General features: G+C 30.8%; 1 protein-coding gene across 21 annotated transcripts in view; it reads left to right on the top strand.

Annotated features, from left to right (window-relative positions):
• KCNQ (KCNQ potassium channel) overlaps nucleotides 1-24,760 on the top strand; it is a 148,880-nt gene that overhangs the window by 17,050 nt on the left and 107,070 nt on the right. For 2 of the 21 annotated variants that reach the window (XM_070645683.1, XM_070645684.1), the window contains exon 2: nucleotides 12,625-12,930. The exons of 16 other annotated variants lie outside the window; for them this stretch is intronic. The gene's annotated coding sequence lies outside the window, so the exon portion shown is untranslated. Of the gene's footprint in view, nucleotides 1-12,616; nucleotides 12,931-24,760 lie in introns of those variants that run through there. 3 more of the 21 variants (XM_070645686.1, XM_070645687.1, XM_070645685.1) reach the window with 2 other exon arrangements.

Raw genomic sequence — 24,760 nt, 5'->3', positions numbered from 1 at the left:
AAAGAAGGCTTAAAAAAAGAAAAAAAAAAGTGTTTTTCAGCTGTTTGCCAATAAAAAATATTTTTATAAAATATTGTGTACGCAAAAAGAAGTGTGTAGTGCTCGCAGAGACACAAGAGAACGAGAAAGAAAGAAAAAAAAATATTTAAATCACTTTCATTTGTGTTGTTGACTTTTTTTTTATTTCTTTATGTCGATGAGTTTTTATACCTTTAAGGCTGCTTTAAGACCCATTGAAAAAATGCCAATAACTCATTAGCTCGTCTCGTTTTTTTGTGTGAATAATGTGTTTATGCATATTTAAGTTCCAATCCAATGAAAGTAAGTCAATGTGATGAGAGAGAGTGAAATAGCACTCGGAACAGTCTGGACAGACATGGGAACATAAATAGTGATAAGCATAAACAAAAAAAAATAATTTTTTTTCTCAGTAAAATAAATGCATTAAAGTCAATCTGTTATCAGCTGCTAAATTTTGGGTATCCGACATTCTCCAGACATTCCTTTTTGTATCTCTTATGTCTTAATGACGTATGTAATGGCAAGGAAGAGAAAATTGTATATGCAAATGAATGTACTTCTTCCTCCACTTACGACTCTTTTTTTTTGCCTCGATCAAACGAAATGCCGCAAAAATAGAATGAGATATTTTGCTATAGCACGCCATTAGCGCCACTTACTTATCGCTTTCAATTTACTCTTTTATTTAAATATATACATTGATTATTAGGTGAAGGTTACATGATACTATAAGTATTACTGACAAAGAAGAAGTGAACGAAAAAAATAAAGAAATGATAAAGTTCAAGGAGTTGAATGTGATATAAGAAAGAAGAAGACATGAAACAGTGCAAAGGTTAAAAAATATATAAAAAATCGCAAGATTTAATTTTATTAGACAAGTTTTTTTGTTTCGCACAAAAGAAATAAAAATATGGAATTTATTTGACACCGAATGTGATGAAACTTTTTTTTGTTGCTTGCTGCTGCTTCTTCGAGGGGGGAATTATCACTTGTCAGCTGTTTGAATCGGAATTTATAATGTTCTAGAAAGTTCTTTAAAAAAGGAAGGTCATTAAGAATAAAAGTTAAGAATTCCTTTAAAAAATCGAACTAGAATAGCCTAGAATGCGTGATTTCATGACTATAGCTTCAATTTTTCTAGATGTCTTTGGTATCAGTGTCAATAGAGACTATTTAGTCTCTGAATTTTACATAATATTTAATGAACATGACATTTAAGTGTATTGACCTGAAGTTAATCTGCTATAACTGCTTATTTCCGAAGTTTGTTGCCCTAGATCAGTTTTACATTCCTTTTATTTGTTTTTTTTTTCTTGGGTTTGTTCAGTGATTGTGTGATCTTCGGGTTTTTTGTCGTGAATTTAAAGCTTATAGGATGTTTAAGGCGAGAGTTTTTGGAGTAAATTTGATTGGAAAAAATTAGATGTGTTTGGAATTTGAGTATATAGCTACTCAGATTAGTAATATTCATACATTAGCTATGTATCGTAATCATACATGAACCTTTAATTTGCAGTAGGATCTTACCCTACTCTGTGCCTTAAATGCATTCCTGGTTGTAATTTTACAAGGGGTATAGATCGATAAACTCATTTTGGAGCACTAATTTCCTGACAATTCTCAAACCCATGACAAGGGTTGTGTATATCAAACCACAAGACCACCGAGAACCCAAGTCGCAAAAAAAAACTTTAAAAAATCATTTTCTGTTCAATTTTCTCTACAAAATGGCACATTTGGTTGTCTTATTCTCCAAAAGTCAAGGAAATGGACTTCCTGAATATTATTATGCTTTTTTTTATATAAAACATTTCATTCGAATGTAGAAAATACAATTTTTTATTCCAAATTGTGTCTTATTACACTTTAATATGCAGAAATTCGAGGTCTGTTAAGGGAACAATTTAATAGCTTTTAGCTCGACACATAGCATTTTGCAGTAATTTTGATAATAATTTGCAGTCTGTGTAAACAGTTTATTTTGTTAATGTATAGTAACTGAAGTAGAAATAAAAAATGACCATTTTTATCCACTTATTTCGTCTGAAATCCCTCTATATGAGTCATAACATATGCGACATACAGCAATAGTATTGAGGATCATTAAAAAAAAAGTTCCACAAAATAAACGAATGGGAAGGAAAAATTACACAAAAATAATGTCTGATTACCTCAAATGCTCATAAATCTTGTATTGCCTTTTATCTTATCTTATCAGATTAGTGAAAATTATTTTCTATAAAAGAAATCAAAAGCCATAATGCAGCACACAAAAATGCGAGAATATTTCAAGCCAGAGACTTGAATGATAAATTGATGAAAACAAAATAAAAAAAAAAAATCCGAACAATTGACGTAAAATATTAATCGATATACTTCGTGGATATGCACAAAAGTACAGAGTTCGGGGATGAAATCAGAAATCAGAAGTGGTGTTGGTTTATATCTGTAATCTAATACAGTTGTTAAGTGGCTATGAAATTTTTTAACTCTGACTATAAAAATTTATTTTTTGTTAGCTTGATTGATTTAGTGATTTTAAAGTGCTGATTTGGAATGTTCATTAAAAATTTTACAGGTGCTATGTATTTGAAGTTTAATGGTTGGGGGAACTAAATTTTGAAATTTTTTGTGAACGGAAATTTCAAAATTTTGAAATTCTTTTTAAACAGCCCTAAGGAAGTTGTCTAAAAATTAACAGACATTTCTATCAACTTTAGATAATTTTCAACTTTCTATTTCAATTACTTCATCAATCTCAATTGCCAACGTAGATAAAAACTACTTTTTTGTTGACTCAACAGAACAGAAGCCTTCAATTCAATATTTATAGATTCAATTGTAATAATTGCTGTGCAATTGAAGTAGATAGTCTGGATTTTATTCTTGACTTCCTGAGAAATATTTCCTCAATTTTCAAGTTTAATTTTAAATTTCAATCGAATTAAGTTTCATTCGACGATAACCCGAGTGGACACAAATACGTTGTGACTAGTTAATGACTAATTCTAAGTTCCTCATTGCCACTTAGATATGATATCTAGAACCACAATATTTTCATCAGAATACAACATTGTAAAGCATAAAGAACTGTTATCAAGTTTTGATTATGTTCTATGAAATGTAATCAGCAAACCACAATAATGAGATGTTTTAAACATGATTTTCTATTCTTAGATACTCGTAAAATTATCATAGTCTAGAAAAAGCGAGTCACATAAAGATATGATGGATAAATTTTGTTCATTAATAAATAGCTAGGGGCAAAAATTAAATTGATTAACAGTCTTTTCCCGAGCGACATAAATTAATTTTAAGGTTCAGCCAGTGCTCTTTTATTAAACATCGATATGTCATCCATTTAGTTCTAAATAGAGGCTACCGTGCCGGACCTACTTAATTTGTGTTGATCGGGATTGGATCCGAAATTAAAATTGTTCTTGATCTAGTACTAAACCCTGTAAATTTAGAAATGTATATTGTTGGCTAGGAAGTAACTCGAATCTTGCTGAATCGCATTTTACAGACTTGAAATATTTATTTGTTTACTTTTCAAAGTAAAGACTTTCAATTAGAAAAGGTATGAAAATTTTAAACCAACACCATTCGCAATAAATATTCTCTTAAAAAAACTGTTAAAAACAACCTCAAAAGACCCGAAGACAGAATCAGACAAAACTTTTTCTCACACCCATTCGAAAAAATTGTTTCATTATTATCCTTCTTACTACCTTCCTCATTGTTTACAATAACAATTTATTCACTCAAAATGTTGAAAACAAAAATCTAAACGCGATAAATGAATAACAAAGTTCTCGCTTTTTTGTGTAATGTAGGCATTGAGTGTTTGTTGATATTTCGAAAATCCCTCGAAAAATTTTGAAGTACTTGAAAATAATCACGAGTAATGATGGAAAAGTTCAAGACATGTGATACAGGTTCATGTGATTTATTGAGATATAAGCTTTTCAGTCTCAAACTCAAAATTGTCCCAATTAATGAATTTTAATCGTCAAGTGACACAATTTAATAATATCTTGTTCCAGGAGTTGCCAAGTTCTCCTTAAAAACTCAAACTCTGACTCAAAAATTGTTCAAATTCTTAAAGATTCTTAAATTTTCCGTCCAAATTTGCCTTCATTGGAATTACTTGCTTAACAATTTTGTGCGTATGCTGAATGGCTTTACCAAAGACTTCTCGGAACATATCCTTCAAAAAAGAAATTTAAACACTCAACGCATACTTTATTCAATAAGAACTTTAGCCGAACTTTAATTCTGAGTTTTCACAGTACGTGATTCAATTCTGAATTTTTTCTTGTATTTTATTTCTCGTTTCGCTTCAACCAATAAGCAAAAGAAGCAGAAAAAATGACGAATAAGGTCAGCAAAAAATTTCATTTTCCTCTCCACTCGAGAGAGTTTGTTTGAATGTACAGAAAAGGGATGAGAATGGAAAGGATATATGCGTGATGTAAATGTGATAGACATTATGGTTTACCATTCCATCCGCACGATTGTCTTGGGATGTATTTGAGGAGCATTACTTAAGTAATAATCATCAAAAATACTTTGTTGTCAATCTTATATAAGACATAAATTTAATTTCATGTAACATGATGGGTAATGACAGACACTGATAATGAATAAATGGGAATGTAATCTGATTAATAGGCTGTAGTAGATTGAGATGATTCAATGTATATTTTCTTCCCAAAATTTAATTAATTAAAATGTTGGTAGTGCTTGAAGGAGGAAATCTTGTAAAATTTACTAAGTACAGACAATAGCTTTTGTCTCCTTATAATTAAGTTTGTGAATTAGGATGTTAATATTATCAAAAAATTATAATGGATCTTAATTTTGAAATAATTTTAATTAATTGGGGTTTATAAATAAAGCACTAGCTTATTTCCTTTTATAAATAGATAACGCGCAATTATAGTATTTGCGACATAGCGATGCCCTGACAACTGTGGTGTGGCGCTCAGAAATCAGTCCTAAATGTCAATTGGATTGAACTAGAATTAATTGTTTTCCAATTAAATGTTTCCAGTCAACTTGTAGAGATATCAATTGGGAACAACTGACAACAATTACAACAGAACCTCGAAGCTATATGAGATGAATTAAAATCTCTACCCAGAATCTCATCATATTTTTTCTATTCATATATACAGATTAAAACTCCTAGGTAGCAAATCTCTAGAATAGATGTTATATTTTTAGAAAAGTAATCAGTATTTCATACCCTAAAGGTCGTAGATATTGTGAACTTTAAAAGCACTAATTAACTTCATATCACAGTACTTCCACAGTGGTGGAATTAATGTTGAAACATTTAAATGTTATGTATTAAAATTTATCAGATAAAGTCATTTGTAGTTGGAATGTAAAGTCACGAATATTGAGTTCAGGACATGACATTCTTTCATTCAGGTATCCCTGTTTGTTGGATAAATTTTGTGTAAATTGTTTCTCCTGGTGGCATCCCTGTCTACTTGAAATGCTATAAAATTAATTTCATATACTAAGCATTTGCAATTGTATCAGCAATTCAGTATAAAGCAATGATTAATTGAATTTTCAAGCACTAAACGGTAATTATTAAAGCAATAATTAATTTTAATCACATTAAGATATAGAAATGCGGAAAGCATGTATAGTCTCACAAGAAAAATAGTATCAAGTTGCCCTTTTCTCATCTTTAGCTACAATGCATGAACATTCCTTTAAAATTAGTCTACAAGTTCCTCAAGTAAATTTCATTCTATCTTGAAATTTCATCTTGCTATTTTTACTCAACAAAACACTTAAAAGAAAGTCAGAATCACAAATTCAACTCTTCCTTTCTCTTGACTTTCATTTCTATTCTAAAATAGATTATTCCCTTCATTTCATCTCTTCTTGCTCTTACTTCTCGTTTCACGAAGTAATGAACGTGATAATTAAATTAAAAGAATGGAAGAAGAATGGAAAAAGCTGAATGAAAATTAAAAGGAAAAAGAAGAAGCCGATTGGGTTGTTAATTGAGAGAACAAATAATGCGTTCATCACGTAATAATGATTGAATTAATTAGCGCATTCTATGGCTTCATTATAGACTATCACGTTTTCAGATTTTTTCTTATATCTGTGACAATTTTGCTCTCTTTTATGTGGGGATGTTCAGGTTTTAAATTTAACATTGTGTTTCAAATTAATGGATAGCGACTTAAAGCTTGGTGCTGCCAATAAAATCTCTTGCAAGATTACAGTAATTACAAGATCCTCACTCTATTAAACAGCTCCCAACCCTGACCAGAAATCATTTTACGCTTTGTAACTTTATAAAAAAATCAGATTCAAATAGCCTGTGGTAAAGCATATAGCATTGCTTGCACAAATGTAAGCCTGTAAGCACCATCAAGTTTCATTTTCTGTATCTATAAATAATTCAAAAGTGCATGCTTCTTGTTCATAATTAATCATGCAATTGGAGTGTAACAATAGTCGGGAAAGATCAAATTTGCTTTACTGCCAATTTTTTAAATAATAATATGTAATAATAATAATAATAAAATAATTAAAAATCTCCAATTAAACTTGACATCAAGTGTCTCAATGGTGACCAATTAAATGCTTCATATTCTCCATCGAAGCATCATTCAATTAAAAATTGCAATTTAAAAGAATATTATGCAATAAAGCAGCGTGAAATTGAATGTCAAGTAAACAAGAAAAAAAAAGGTTCAAGTCACTTGTCAAATTAATCACAGCTGGTCGGCACCAAACTAGCCATGAACGTCTCTAAATCAAGTTTTCTCCAGTCTTTTGACATTTTGTAAAAAAGTCATTAAATTGCACTGTTAAATTTTATAATGCTAATAGACTTTATCGGAATATATATTTTAAAAATAAATAAAATTTAATGTAAATCTGGTGAATGTGCATGACAGTATATGTAACCTTATGCATGAGCTGGCAAATAATCAATACTATATTCTTCACGCAACACTGTTGCAATTTTTTTTAATGTTATAAATTGAATTACAATTTTCCATGACAATATTTTTTATATTGTGCTCACTGTTAACGTGTATCTACATGATATTGAAGAGCAGTAGAATGCGCAGCTCTACATTGAATGTTTTAATTTTAATAGTTCTTGATTATACGACAATTTATTGTGTCTTGTGAGAATCTATATATGGCTATAATTCATTTATGAGGACATAAGACTTTCTAAGCTTCATCCCTAATAGTTCAGGTCATTCTATGCAGTAGTGGGCAACCTGTGTGCCGTCAGAATAATTGACGATCGGTTTCAATCGAACCCTACCACCTAGATGTGTCGCGAAAAATATATGATTGACCATTACTGCTTGAAAGCATGCCTTCATAGCCTAAAAATAAATTTCAAGCCACCGTTGTCAAGAAGAACAGCATTCCAGAATTCAGAGAGTCCATGACAATCTCAAAAAACAAAAATAGCAGAAAGCGCTTCAAGCACTTTAAAAACTATAAACATCTACTCCGCTGTTATCATCTCATGAAAAACAATGAGTCAATTATGTACAAAAGCTATCATTTTTTTTTTTTCATTCTCAACATCCGAAACAACAAGCACTCCAGATTGTTCAGCAACTAAAAAGAGAGTCATCAGTGTATGCCTTTTTGATATGTTATTTATGTTTATCAATTTCATGGTGATTCATGCAAATAAATGCAAATGCAGCGATACTGACGACAATTGCATTGCTGAATGATGTACATGATAGCAGCCAGCACACACAAAAATGTCGAGTGATAGTATTTAAATAATTTTATTTTTATTTCATATCAAGCGTACTGTAAAATTTAACGATGCTTATAATAATCTCCATCCGATATGCATGCACAAATTATAATCGACCGAGTGAGACAAATAGAACTGAATATCGAATATTTGCATTGACAACAAACAAGACAAGGAATGACGTGAATTGTTAGCAAATAGATATAAAAAAATTGAATTGCGTTGATGTGCTGCTTCGTTGGAAGTGAAAATATTTTTTTGACACAATTCGCTATACGTTGGTCACTCCTTTTCGTCCATCAAACAGCATCAATGTGACATGGCATGAATATTTCATAGTTTAAATTGCTAGAAGGGACGGCTCGCGTATTAATACCCTCTCATAAATAATCAAATGTGTCATCAAGCCTTTATTATCTATAGATACAATATTTACCTCACATATCAACGAAGTACATCTTCATTTCCATCTAGACAAGACAGAAAAAAACTTTAAAAAAACACACATCATAAAATTGTGACAGCAATAATAAAGATTGAAGGACGATAATGTGGATGGCATTTTTTATATATTCATATAATGATGACAATAATTTGTTCATTGTTAATGGCTGTTGTGTTGGCGATGAAATATCCAGTTACACTATATTGTTTATTGCATTCAATGTTATTCATTACAGAGTTTTAACAGCCATTAACTTGGCATATTTCTGAACATATGAGTCATTAGCATATGATAATAAATGGGAGATGCATGAGCGTAGATGTTCATCCTGAAATTATGTTGGATGAGGCTTTAGTTGAAGTATTGGTATGAATAAATCAAGGATCTTGTGAAGTTGTAAACTTCAACTGCAGGAATGATGTGATGGTCTGTTTATAATCTGGATCAGACTTTTATAAATTTCGGTCAGTGATAGTTAAAAGCTTCTAGTTCTGCTTCAATAAAACCTCATAGATCTAGATTACTAAGCCATTTCCAGTGAATTGCTCTATTTGTCATCAATTTGATAATTTTCAACAAATTGTACCCAATAACCCTAAACATTGATCGATAAAACACATTTCTAGTACCAAATTACTTATCTTCTTATTAACTTCAATGGTCAAGTCCATTTTCTCAGAAACAGTTCGTAACAAACATTTTCAACATTGCACATGTCACAGACAAACTCAAATGCTACTGAATTATGAATTACCATAAGAATTTGTTGCTGTATATTTCATTAACAATTAATGCTAAAGGACCAAAGTTAGTCTACTGTCCTGCAAAATTAATTACACATCTGACCTTATAATCATTCAGCTATGCAATTAAATTAGATTTCTGTCAGCTAAAAAGAGTGTGTTCTAGATTCTTGCAAGGTCTTTAGTTATTGTGTCCATGTCCACAAGAAGGAAATAACTCATAAAAGTTCAATAAGATTGTTAATATTTCTATTAAGCATCCATATGCCGTAGATACCTCGCTGTTAAGTTGCGCTATCCCAATTGATTCATTTAATCACTCTGGAGCCTGTCCAACTACCCCTCGGTCACTACACCATTCCAAATTCAGTTCAATTCCAATTTAGTAAGCATAAACAATCGCAAAAAGTTTCATAAAATTTCCTCATCAAATTAATTACATAATTTTTTTCATTTCCATTGCTGCGCATTTATTTCAAATTCAGTGAGTCTATTGTTTATGAATTTCAAGAATACCTTCTTATTTTCCAATAAAAAGAGCATCCAATGACCATTCAAGTCTGCAATGTATTCCTGAATGAGATGGCAAAATTCAGTCAGGGAAATTAATAAGAGCAGATGCTAGGAAATAAGAAGCTTTAAAAAAGTTGTAAATTTCACCTGTTTTCTCTTGTCATATTCTTGTTATGCTGCTTTTTTGTTCGAATGCCTTAAAGGCTTTTAGATGCTAAACAGAAAATCAATAATTTAGCAAGTGTTTTTCTCGAAAAATTTGTCGCTGCCATATCAAAATTTCATCTCTCAAGTTTTATTAACCGTCCTATCATGAACCATGAAAAGCTGCTTATTTCCTTCAATTCATGTACTTAAAATTGTTTATGTCATCCTCAAAAATCAATCATAAACCTATCAAACTTTTCTGTTGAGATATTTTTTCAACAATTTCCTTATTTTTAGATAGCTTGAAGGAACAAATCAACCATCTGTTTTGTAAATTGATAAAAACAGACTTTACAGAACAGAAAAAACAAGCAATTCCTTTGCAATAAGGATATAAATATTTCGATATTTCCATTTATAGACGTGAATAAATGATGTCAAATTTAAGTACGGCTGAATATTGAAACGTCATTGAATTTTGCAGCAAGTCTGAAATTCTGAAATTTTCAAATCCAGGATTGGATGTAGAGTCTGGTTCAAAGTTTGGTATAGCACTCAATATTGCAGTCAATGGAAGAAATTGTTCAAATATTCATCTCAGTATCAACCACAAAATCATGAATAATCCATTAATGCTGAAGAAGTCATACAAAAATTTCCAAATCTCTTCGAAAGCTCTTAAAAAGTCTCAAATCCATTTGAAAATTTTTGACACAGAGCTTCATCATAAAGCTTCACAAAATAATAATCCAAGAAGACTTTCAGATGGAAATTTCAATCAATTGAACATCCTTCAATTGTACAAGTCCTTAACAGACCACAAAATGGTTGTGAAACTACATAAAAATCTAGAAATGGTCGGTAGGCATAGAACGAAAGAGATTCAAGTTGACAAAACAGTTTTATATGCGCAGAAGTCACGCAAAAAAGCATGAATAAAATCACACTAAATTATTAAAAAGGAATGCATAAATGACTATTCAGGAAAGTACACAAAAACGTAGAATTTTTCCATTAGTAATTGAATTTTATTATTAGTAAAGACATTTACTTTTCAAATCTACATTCATGCCTGAATTTTTCATTTGATTGCCAAATCAAAATTTGAATTTTTATGCTGTAAAATTCTCACATTTATGGTCATGTACGCACTAAACCGAAATTGTTGCTTTACCACATTTACCTTTAATTTCACAATCTTCTATCGATGATATCAGGAAAAGCAGCAATTGAAAAAGAAAAATGGAAATTTATTCTTTCTCATGAACTTATATTTTCTCATCATTATGGCATGATAGAATCTGCTGATGCTTGATACTTCAGAAGAAAACAAAATTTAATTTTATATTTTTCATTTCCTTCTCATTCTTTTTATATATCAACGAGTTTTCGAGTGGAATTACAGTTCCATCCATCTCGTCAAATTGAAATATTTTACATTACATCTGAACAAGCATCATTAAAGAGGAAATGTTGCTAAATGTTTCCAATTTCTTCATGCTTAAATTTAATGATTTTGTGAAATTTCATTGTTTTTGATGTCAAATCTTGTAAGGAAGTTTGAGGAAAAAGTTTCTAAATTTGATTTGGTTGCTTGGATAATTGGAATTATTATAGACAAAATGGAAATTGTAGAAAATGTATTCTCCTTGGAAGTAAGGATGTTTATCGAAAGAATCATAAGAATTGTTAGTTAAGAGTTTAAGCTCATTATTCCAGTACTACAAATGTAACTGACTTTAACCAATCTTCTTACATAAATGAGGAAACAACCTTTTCTGAGGAAATTTACTCAAAAAATCTAAATTCTGAATTCTTTGGGAAACGATGGAAGCTTGAAGTTAATTAACCCAGATCGACATAAAGTAGATTACTGATTGCATATGGAGGCTATAGGTGGTCCCAAAACTCAGTGTGGTCGCTCCAAATGGCTGCTAAATGGAGCCTTGTGGTGCATTGTCAATTACAGCTTTTGAGCCTCTAATTTAGAGCTGTCTCAAAATTTTGTAAATGCCAAATTGTTGTGTAAGCTGTGCAATTCTATCCCCCATGACAGTACAATCTCAATTAATTTAACTGTTTGTCAAATGAACCTAAAAATTTAAAATCATGTAGCCTTCAAGCTATAACTCCCATTTATCTGCCATTTACCTCAACATTTGTAATCATTTACTAAATTGCCACTTAAAATTGATTGACTTTTTTGTGTGTTCATAATTTTTATTGTAAATTTGATAAGTTTTTGGCTCATTTTTTCTCCTTTTTATTTTATGGAATTTCATGGAACAGAACAAATTGAGCAATTAAGACTAATGGGCATTCATTTTTTAACTCTGAAAGTTTCATGAATATTTTTTGCCTATTTATCATTGCATTGGAAATGGTCATTACTTGCTGAAACATAATAGAGTACTTTTATGATTGACTGCAAGAGAAAAAATTGAAAAATCAGTGCTATTAAGTTACTGCAAGCTGTCAGTTACATTTACAGACAAAGAGAACATAGATGCTAGTTGCAATCATGCTAGGATGTAGCCTGAAAATATATTAAATTTTAAATTTTGAGTAATTGCTGCTTTAAACTGTCGGTCGCATAAAGTAGTTTAATGTTAAAAGTATGGCATTAACAGCATCATTATGTATCACTTGATGCCATCCTGAACAAGATTTCTCTGGTCTCCATAGCTTCTTTGACTACATTCCTGAATATATGCAAAAAAAATTGAATTCTCTGCTTGCTGCTGCCATCAGACAAATATTTAAAGTGTGCAAATGATCATGTAAAGTTAATGATAGACATTAACGCAGTGTAACATGATAATACTCTAATATTGATAGTTAAACACATTAATTTGTTAAAAAGTGATAATAAAAGTTCTAAAAAGCGTTGAAAAATCAACATAATCAGCATAAATGATTTGTTTATTTTTCATACGATATAAAGTTTATACCTAACATAAAATTATTCCATACAGAATATGTCAATATAAGGAAAATAATAATAATTATCATACATAGTAGTCTGTACTCATCATTACAACAACAAAAGTTAAGGTTTATGATAAACAAATAATTTTGAAGTGAAAAAAACACAACCGAGAGCCGTGCACGGAAACTAAATTTTTGTAAAAAAGGGCAGGAAGTGATTAGCAAAATATTATTGTGCATGTAAAGTTATAAATTTTCATATGCTCTCACCCAAAAAAATGGACAATTTCCTGAAGCAAGGATAATCACCAATGAAAATAATTTTACAATACGTGGATATTTTGAAAGAAATTGTAAGTACAACAAAACATAATTAATGATTTTTGGGTATGAGTGATAAGGAAGTGCTTAATGAATGAATGGGATTAAATGGCTATGAACAAAATATTTACATAAAACTATATAATATGTTGCAATTTAAATTCTTCCCAAAGGATTTATTAATGTACGTAACTGCTAGTTCCTATTTATATGAGCATTTTTTTAGTATGAATGTGTACAGCGACCATCTATTTTGAATGTAATTTCAAGCATAATTTAATAGCATGCTTCTCTTTTTTTATGCTCTGCAATAAATTTATGAATTACATACGTGTGAATATTTCTGCACATTTCTCCTTTCATATTTTTTAATCGCTTTATTCATAAATATCCCGAGTTGTGAATTAAAAAGATGAAATGGGTTTCACATGTTTGGATGTCTTTTGAAATTGAATACAATTTTTATAGCAATTTAGCATTCAAAAAGTTACATTACAATTTTATAGAAAAAGTCACCCTAACCGGCAAAAAGAGTATTCTCTCAAGAGCAAAGGAACGCTGAAGAGAACATGCTATTTGTCTGTTAGGGTCAGTAAACTGTTATGTTGAAAATTTATTATATCCCGACTTTTCAAGGTCGTATGTCATTCGGATTATAGTTACTTACTTACTTTGTTAGTCGTACAGATCAATTGTGATCCATGCCTTCTCTTAGTTGGCGTCTGTAACTGGCTCTATCGCTGGCTGCTCTTTGCTAAATACTTACTTACTTACAGATCAGTTGTGATCCATGACCTCCCAAATAGTTGCTAAATATCAATACCAAATGATACACTGTCTCTATTAATAGTCTCTTTTAAGGATGACTATAGGAAGATCTAAAACACTTTATTGCTACCTTTGCTTGAAACCTATAAAATGAGGCTGTAGTCCATATAACTCCTCCAAATGGACAAAAATACGTTATAACTGGCTAAAAACAAGTTGATGTAGCTATGTGACTAGTTTTAGCGTATCTTTGTCCAATCAGGTACTAGTCCATAAATTTCCCACATTAAATCATATCAAGCTCGGTCAGATTGCACACCTATAAGTGTGAATAAGAAATAAACAAATTTTAACTCACTCAAATGAATAATTGCAATAATTTTTATTCATCTACAAGACTTAAATATAAAGAGAGTCTATTCAAAAGAAAAAAAGAAGAAGAAGATATAAAACTCAAAAGTGAAAAGAAGACTTAATTCTCGTATTTTTCCCTTCAACACAGCGTATCACTTAAAATCCGCGCCTCAATATAATGAAATTCTTTTGAATATTTATTCGCTTTATTCCACATAGATCTCTTTTTAAAAATACCTATATACAAAAAGAAGAAGGGATCACACGTTGAAAAGAAATATTTTGCATTCATAAAGTGTTCTACTTCAAAAAATAAAATCACAACTTGATTTTTTGTGCTGCTTCTTCTTTCTTTTAATTTAAAAACCACAGAGTAAATAATTTTTTTTGATGGAACTAGAAGAAATGAAGTAACGTGAGATGGATAATTTATTTACATTTTTATTGAGAATCATATTCATTTTTGATACATTTGATGTCTCTTCTTACTCTTTTTTGTATGACAAACGAATGTATAATAATATTAAATGAATTCATAAGAGAATTTCATAAAGGAATTCAAATTTACTCAAAAAATGTCATTTGCTTATTCTATTTCAAAATTTGAGGTTTTAGAATATTTTAAGGAATTCAAATGACTTATTTTTGTTGGTTAGAATTGTAATATCTTTGAAATTTATGTGAATTTCATTTACTTATGACTTCCTTTATTTTATGCTATTCAAATTTGTCATGTACATATGTCAGGGGTGGAGCCAGGAGGGATTTTGGGATTTTTCCATGAAAAACTTCAAAAGTCTTCAAATTCAGTCTTGTCTTATTAATATTTATCATTAACAGATCAGATCAGATCAGATTTCCAGAAGGCGTAAAGATGAAATTTCAAAGATTAAATTTGATGTCAACAAATCCCATTTAAAGATAATCAATCAATTCACATTGCAGTTCACAGCGTAAGATTAATCCCAATCAAAGTTACGAGAAAATTATGAATGAGATAACAGACAACGGTCAGACGTGTAGGTGGACTAGAGAGCAACTGACCGTAACACTTGTGAAATTATGAGGGATGTTTATGTGATGGAAAACGACCTACGATTATTAGCTTGATAATTGGGAGGTTTCAAATTGCTGAAAAGGGGTCGTTAACATGTGACGTCTAGGTCAATTCGTAAAATCTAGTCCAAACTTAATCAAAACTCTATAAACATCCAAAATCCCTAAAAAACATATATTCGATTCCACAAATCAAAAATCAAAGAAACAACAACAATCGCATGTCTTTAATCCATTATTTCAGTAGCTAAAAGATAAATCAATTTACAACTCATCCAAAACCGCTTGTTGCGGGAATTTTATTGCCACTCTTTGAAATAGATAAGCGACGTTATACTTAAAAGCATGTTAAAAGGTGTGACATTTGTATCCATAAACAAATCATAGTCAAGTTTATGTAGTAATAATTTATATTTCTTTCTCTTGACATCATATTTTCGTAAGGTTAAGTGCTTAAATGTCAGAATTCTTCAATGTCATAAAATGAAATTTTGTGGATGGTCGTGAACAAAAGAGAAATGTCATTGCTTCTCACAACCGAGAGAGAAACAGAAAAATTCAATTTTCCGCCTTAACTCAATTGATTGTCTTTAATACGTGCGATGTAGAGCAATAAATATTATTTTTGTGCCGCATATTGCGGATTCTAAGTACTACTTACATCCTACATATTATGTTGAGAAATCGAAATTGAATTACATGGAAAGGAAGAATGTAGGATCGATATAATGAGATTCTTTGATCAAAATAATCATTTTTGGTATTGAAGGAATTCGTAATTTGTCTTTGGGGAAATTTTTTTGTTTATTCAAGAGTATTTCTATTATGCATGATGAGAAATAATCTGAATTTTACGATGAAGAATTGGTTAGCAAGCATATTATTTGGTAGGAATAAGGAACAAAACGCAGATTTAGAAACCGAGTCTCATTGAACCCAATAGACCGCGATCTTGATACACATTGTTGCAACTTTGTGGTTTGTGCATGGCAAGAGTTCTCGATGTCGGAACCAATATTTCCTTTAGCCAACAACTCTGCAATTCTCTATCCACAATAATTCACTTACATGCTTACATGTTTACACAAATGTTAATTGAAAAATCAAAATGCTGAGTACAAGCCTTTTAAAGTCTTGACACATTTCATGCTGTGAACCCCAAATGAGAAAAATTGAAAATTTTTTTAGACATGACATAGACATGGAGTGTTAAGAGACATTCATACATGAAAATTAAATCAAGTGCCATTCCCATAAGAAACAGCCGCAACAGGGTTGATAAGCACTTCATATCTTTATTGAAAATCAATGGAATAACTTAATGAAATCCAATCATAATTACATGATTGCTGGATATACGAAAACAATAATTTTTTATTGTGCTTACATATGAAAAAAACCTACAAACAGAAGAAAGATATTCAAGGATGAAAAGATTACATTCTATTATTAAGGTTATGTAAATGTCATGACGAGCTGATCTTGTAATGTCGAGTTATGCCCACACAGTCCTTATGACTTTTATTTCTGTTTTTCTCGGCTTAGCATATACTTTATGAATAAGGTCAAGTTTTATCAAATTTACATTTGCAAGGAAAACTCAACAGTAACGAAAAAATATATAGGAAGTCGTTTCACGTATGAATATTTTCAAGAATGTCAGAAATGTCCACGTGTGTACTAACATATGGATGAATGAATTTAAGTTGAATATCCTCTTAGGCAGTTTGTTTGTCGGGCGCAATATGTTTGCCATTACATCATTAAAAGGCAGTCAATATTCTGAATATTGAGTTCTTATTTTCATACATGCTGTGTGCGGATGCTGTGAATCTTATGCTTTTCTGTAGTATTGGTATTATGGGATATTGCTTTATGTGAGTTGGATGACATGCTAGTTGGGAGATTTGGAAAAAAAGTTCGTAAAAAACTAATTCTGTTGAGAGTTTGAGCACTGATAGTCATTCAAAAATATATTAGATAAACAATTGAACTATTTTACGCCCATCCTCAAATCTGCCATAACCTAACTTCCTACCTTCATGAAGTTTAATTCCTATAACTTGAACCACAGTTGTTTATTCAATTCTCAAAAATTCCCTAGTGGTTTTATGTATCATAAAAAATTCAGCATTTATCCACAGTCTTTAATATTCACAAAAAAATGCCATAAAATCATTGCCATCTAAAATAAATCACCCGACAAAATATTTCCTCAAAATTTTTAATCTTTAAAAATCGCACAAAATTTCTTGCCTCATAATTCACTTCACAGAATAACATTTTCCTCTATTGTCTGACTAGCCATGCAATTAGTCCACAACAAAGATGAGACATGACATTGCAAAAAAAAGATGTTTAAGTACACTTGCTTACATTTTAATTTGCATGAGGATAGAAATTGTCATGAAGTATGATTAGAGGGAAAATTTATGACAACAAAGAAAAAACAAATTTTCTCACATTTTCCCAAGTTTTTCGTAAGTGACGCGAATGCCCACCAAATGTCACACATTTTCCTCACGGTACTGTCGTCTCGCCGAGTGGAGATTATTTTATTATTATTTATTTCTTCCAAAGAGAATTTTTTTCCTTTCGGTATGGGATGTGAAGGAATTTATTGGAGGTGTGAGGTATTTTTCTGACGTTGCTGACGTTTCTTTCCGATCACTTAAAAATGGGGTCATTTGGTGATGACGTCAAGCAGTAACTTATCCAAGATAAATCCAGTTCAATTGCATTTGAATTTGACTCAAGTCATCAAAAATCCATTCTAATTTAAGACTCAGACGTCATTTACAAATGTCCCCAAAAATAATTTTAAGTATCCGTAAAATTCTTCCATCTGCAAACAATAAGCATGCTTGAGTACATCTTGACCTTGGCACTTGTGGACATACAATGTATAGCAATTTTGTCATCTAAAATTAAATCAGCATGCTTGTCTTAGGTCATATGCTCGATTTTTCTTCAGCTTATTCTTCAGCTTCCAAAAAAAAATGTCAAAAATAAATCATTAATAATAAATGTATATCCCCAGATTGCATTCAATGTTCTTATTTCTCTTTATACTTATAATACACAATAGGATCCATCACATCAGAGTTATGACGTCATTCATGGTACAAATTTTTCTGTGTATTGTTTCCATCCTCGCCTCTTCGCACACAAAATTTTCGCAAAAAAAAAGTGGAAAATACCTTTAAATAAATTTTTTATGAGCAGTAACGAAGAATTGGAACAAAAAATTTTTCAAAAAAAGAAGAAGCTTCTTTTATTTTTATAATATTTGTGCCTACCACTCTTGATTCTTTTGCATGTGATATTCTCTGTCCCCTTAAAATATTTAAGAAGAAATAAATAAAAAAAAAAAAATTTTCGTCTTCTGACGATAAAAAGACATTTTGTATGCCACATGATGATGACGATGATGATAATTTTCTTGACTTAGAGAATATAAAATTTGCACGATCATTTATTGATACGGTCATTAATTGCGGATCAGTGGAGTGCGAGTTGCGTGAAATGGTACTTATGGGATATGAGAAATTGCTTTTTGTGATGACCTGAGCACTTTTTTTGATAGAGATGCTGGGATTTATTTGGTCGTGTGTCTGGTAATGAAATTGGTGGATGCTTGGCTTGTGCTGATATGAATATGAGACTTTATATTATGCTAAATGCTTCTATATATGCAAAATTCACATTAGAACTCGAATTTGACTTGAATTTGTATGGAGTCAGGTTGACTTTTCAATTCAAAATCTAGGTCAACTTCTAGCTCTATAGACTCCAAAATTTGACATATTAACAAGAGATATCCATCTTAGCTCGTGTTCTACGTGTTCAACCCTCTTTAAACTGTCCAATATAAAGTGTCAATACACAGATCTTCCTAACATACATTCAGAATCCCAAAGTAGCTCTAAAATTGCTCTAATAAATCAAAACTTCTATAAACATCCCAACTTCCCATACCAGCTAGTATCTACAAAAAATATCAATATTTGTCCGTCACTGAACAAAAAAGGCATCAATAAATAAAATAAATTTGCGCGACACTGATGAAGATATAATTTTTTGTGCCTCATGAGTGCGAAAATAAATAGAAATTTTTTCTTGTTGGAAACTTTTTTGTGTTCGTCTAGGAAAGACAACGAACAAAAAAATTCTTGTCTATAACAACGACGACACACATGAGGATAATGAAATGAGATTTTAGGTAGTAATGGTATTATGTCATGTGTCGGATTTTGATGTTATATTTTATTTAATAATCTTTTAATTTCATTAATTCTCACAATTCCGAGTAGATTTAGCTCGTGTATCGACCACCAATTAAGCATTTATGGCAAACAATAATGGTTATGATTGATATTTGGTTTTGTGTAATAAAATATTCAATGAAAATCATTAAATTTTATTCAGTATCAAAAATTCATATTCGTAATAACTTCAAATCGGTTTTGTGGTTAGAGAATTGGCCTTTTGATATTTAAATTGGGGTTCAAAAGTTGAAGGTTTTTTATGGGGTCGTTCACTTATTCGGTGCGCTTTTCAGAAGGGGAAGGAAGTCATTTTGTAAGAGAAACGGGAAAGGGGATGCGAGAATAAAGTGCCAATTTTGACATTCCAAACCTTTATCAGCCATTGGAATCTTTACAACATATTAGCTACGATCTTATAGAAGATTACTCGAAAAAATCAAGTCCTGGAACCATATATTACCATCTCATAAATTCTCCACCCCTAACCATACTCAATTTCGCTCAGACAAACTTAATTGCCACAATAATCATTCATGATACCACATTGTCTCGAAAATTTAACTTCTTCATGTTATTCCCAGTCTATTATCCCGCCCATTAATACCTCTCAAAAAACTCGAACAATTTAAAATAAATTTATGAAAAATGAGATTTAGCGAGAAGAAGACATGAAAGAAAATTAAAAAAGATTGTAAAACTGTTGACAAATTCATTAAAATTTTGTATGTCTATTAATTTCTGTCATCATCATTATAAGAGATGCTACTTCATGTACATGACAGACTGTTTACATAATTAAAGATGATAAATTTATTGACTCGATAATTTTTTTTAACAAATTAAGTCGTTGCTAATAAATTTATATTATATCCAATAAAAATGTGAAGGAAATTCATTTCAGGGTGGAATATCAGCAAGGGTTAATGAACTTCAAAGTAAAAGCCAGTAAATAAAGAAAATTTATTATGTTGTAAAGCTATAGTTTGCATAATTTTGCATAAACCATAAAAGTAAATTTTCATGTGAGTTCTAATTCAACTCGACTGAAATCTTTCAACAAAGAACTACAAAAAAATCCATCATGTTGCTTTCAAAGCATGCATTTATAATATTCTACAAACATAGACTGGTTGAAAAGTTAATGTGGCGTGCAGTGAGCTAATTTGGACGCATTCTCGTAGTTTTAAATTTAATTAATTAGATTTTTGATGAATTAATAATGCTGAAATTGGATTTTTACTCCAAAAGAGGTTCCACAGCTGATATTGACTCTTAAAGACATCTAGTGTGTTCCTGAATCAATACATCTACTTCCATAACTCAATGTTAAGGCTAATTCTATATATACCTTTGAGTTTGAGACCATAATGTCCAGTCCCACAACCGACAACCTTACAATAAGTTTTATGATTGTCCTTGAATCTATTTTCATCCTATCAAAATCTAAGGCAAATCTCACACTTCCATGCCTATCATTATTCATCAAAATGATTTATCCCATCAGAAAACTACAAACTAAGCACAAAAAAATCGAAAGTCTTGCAAAAAGCTTATTTTATGATGCCCTCTGGTAAATTTATATGATAATGCTTTAAATAGCAACATTGTTACTTCCTACCCTAAAGTAATTAATCTAGAAAAAAATGAGCTGTTCACTTTCAATAAAAATGAAGAGGAATGATCTCTCATTTGGGACATGGCACTGCCCTTAACGATGATGGACAAATTGCTATTTCATTCTACGTCATTTTCCTATGAGAATTTGCACTCAAATGAGTTCATTGCTTATGCACAAAAAACATCCAGTTGCATTTAAATAAATACATGTTTTGTGTGTGTATATATGTGTTGATAAGTATGTGCAAAAAAAGTTTCTATTGCACGCGATTTTTAGTCATTTTCTACAAATAAAAAATATGTTCGTTTGCGCGACGTAGCTCGACAGTAACAAAAAAAAAGCATTTCTGCTTCATCGATCGTTTCTGTTTGAAAAATAACAAATAATTTTCTATACTCAACGGCCGAATGATATTTTATAAAGGCAGTCAACCACAATATATGACGTTGTCGTTGTTGTTTATTATCGAATTGTGTGTACATGTTCGGGTGGTGACTGAATTTGGTTGCGACATGATGGAATATGGAAGGATGTTGACGGTGGGGGTAGAAAAAAAGGTGTGCACAAAAGTTCAGCATATTCTATTCCTCAATCTATCGTTCATTCTCACAACTTGTATAAATATTACCCTGCAAGCACCCTTTCATGCCTATATGAATATACAAATAATGTTAGAAACACTAATGAGCTCGCATGCAATGTTATGTGCTATATTTGTCCATAAAAAATTAAAATTAATCGTGTCATGTTAAATCGATCAGTGTCGAAGAGCGTGAATTTATATAAATAATGAAACTACTGTAATTTACTTCGTCTTATTGACAGTGATGACTAATCAAGAATGAAAATTTCACCTCCTGTCCAAATGCTTAATATGCTTGTGTAATTGAACATTTAAGCACAAAGTAAATTGACATTTCTTTTTATTATCCATTCACTATATTTGATTAATGGTCAAACGCTTTATGTCCTCTTTTTCTATGGGAATTTCCACTCGAAATCATTTTTTTCTATTTGAGCTTACATACGAACGGATTCAAGTTTATAGATATAGCTATAAATTTCCTTATAACATGAATGTCAATTCTCATAGTCGTATACAAAATACTGGTTTAATGGTCACTGATTGATCGTCTAAGTGAAAACGCATTTTTATTGCAAAGTCCATTAAATATTTGCAAACTTGAAATCTGCCGTTTAAGGTCACTGTATTACCATTATTTCCACAAATAGCTCATCCAGACACCCAACAAATCAGTAATTCAATAATATAAATTGATATGCAGTCATGTCATGTTCTCGTTCACCCGCCAGCCCAACTGGAACAACTGAATATATAATTTCACTAATTCTCCCAAACATGCGTCCAAAACGTCACAATATAGCTTAAAGGAAGAAAGAAAAGCTCTTAATTAGAATTTTATAAATAGCTCGTTTTTGTCAATAACCGAAATCTCTCATGGGATACTAAATTTATTAAGCTTATGCTTATTAAATACATCATACTGTCGAAACGTCACAAGATGGCAAAAAGAAGAAGAATGAAAAATCTTTCCGCCCAAAATCTATATTGATAACAATGAACATTGTCTTTATGTAGGACGTTGAGCATTTTAAAGCACAAATAAGAAGATTGGTACATAAAAAGTCATCATCACAAAAGATGCTGAGCTTTACGTGGCTTGTGAAAAAAAAGCATTCTTTCCTTCTTTTCACGCAACTTGAAAATTAATGATGTGGGTAGTGGTTTGACATTGTACTGCTTGCTGCTAAAATAAATATAAATGTAAAGGCATAAAATTCTCGAAAGTAATGATATGAATTGAGGTATTTGAAGCGCATCGTAAGCCATAAAAAATTGAAATAGATTAAATCGATTAAGGTTGATCATATATTGAGAAAGTTTATAGGAAGGTCCAAAAAGAATTTACTTCGGTGCTGCTATGACTGAGTATAAGTTGATCTGTATTTAACAAATTTTGTCATATTCAGCAAGTTCAGCAGTATTTAGCAAATTCAGTTAAATCCAGCAAGTTCAGCTTTTCAGTTAGTTAAGCAATATTCTGTAGTCAGCCACTTCAGCAATATTCAGTCTAGTCAGCCAGTTAAGATACATTCAACAAGTTATATTTTATTCAGCAAGTTCATTCATATTCAGCAATTTTAGCTAAGTGCATCAAGTTTGTAAAAACCAAAAACATCTTGCATATTTAAACAGCAACAGCAGATATATAGTCTTAATCTAAATCTCTTTCCTTCTTCCTTCACTGAAAAACTCTGAAACAAAACAAAATCTTTAAAAGTCGTAAAAGAAATTTTTCGTTTGTGGAAGCGCAGCTCTTGCGGTAAGACAACGAAGAAAACGATGCATAAATTTACTAAATTCATGATGAAATGTAAACGTTTCAGCAACATTAATCTTGTGCTTAAATTCATAGAGTAATAAACTTCACGGTTGATTACTCCGCGTTTGTATTCAACACAGAAATTTAAAAATGAATTTATTATGCTACACAATTATGTCATAGCCAATAACTTCTGATTTTTGTGAGCTCTAAAAATTCCGAGAATTTGGAAATGGAATGTAGAATGTAGAATGTGACCCTAATTTATATAGATTACTTTAATATCTTTAAGATTATTTCTAGGATTATTCAAGTCTTATCTTTGCCATCTTTTCTTATCATAACATTTACGTACCTTCTTAATCCGAGCATTCTTTAAAGTGATTTAGTCAAATAGAAACTCTTGACCCAAATCTTTAATGCCTCAATTTATTACGATTTAATTTTCATTCAGTCCTAATATACGATACATACATTGGACATTACTTCTGTCATTTAGAAATTAAACTTCTTTTTCATTTCCTTTTTCTGACCATTCAGTCACATTCACAATTCAATATTATCAAAAAGTCATACTTAATAGAAAGTCAAATTGTCTTGTTGACATTTCTTCTCGTTAAATTGAATGTGTGATTGAATAAGAAAGCATAGAAATAATTCCTATTTTATAAGACGGAAGGGAATGAGAATTTCTCTTATCAAACGTCATTGAGGTGATTTTATGTATGCGTGTGTGACATGAACGGGAAAAGAGAAAAATAAAGTCAAATAGAATGAAAATCATTTCTGCCAAACATCAGCAGAATTTTATCATAAATAAGAAGTTTCTTGATGTGCCCGAGTTAGAAGATTGGAATTGATTTATGTGTTGACTTTATGGACTTCATGTGGTTAGTCTGAAGTGGTATCAGCAATGGCTAAGTAGGGCTACTGCTCTAATGATCCAGGCTAGATTCTAGATAGTGTCTAGCCAGCATATCCTATAGAGACATAGCTTACAATTTGAATATCCATAATTCAAATCATGATTGACCGTCTAATGATTATTACTAATAATCCTGACTAATATCACACAATCTTATCATATCCTGCTCGGAAATCCACACATTTCCCTTAAAAATACAAGATTATGATGGATGTAAGTCACTTCTTCTTCTAATGTATTACCATTTTTCGTGCCAATGTCAAAATGTCTTGTAAGAAAATATGATTTGAAGTAAGAAAGTGACGTAAATTTTTCACGCAAGGAAGAAACACTTCAAAATATTTTTGTTAGTTCCTGTCATTCATGAAAAATAAATAAAAAAATAATCTTAAAAGGCAGCTCTTTAATTACCTCAATTTCGGATGCGGAAGTGAATTGAATTTCATTAAAAATGATTTTTTTGTTTGTCGCTCATTTTTCATGTGGAAATGATGCTTCCCAAACATTTCTTTCTCACTCTGGTACACA

Source organism: Chironomus tepperi, unplaced genomic scaffold (assembly GCF_022539635.2).
Source record: "Chironomus tepperi strain 1889 unplaced genomic scaffold, CSIRO-AGI_Ctep_v1 contig_354, whole genome shotgun sequence".
NCBI classification, from domain to species: Eukaryota; Metazoa; Arthropoda; class Insecta; order Diptera; family Chironomidae; genus Chironomus; species Chironomus tepperi.
This window is presented reverse-complemented; position numbering and strand designations above follow the sequence as displayed.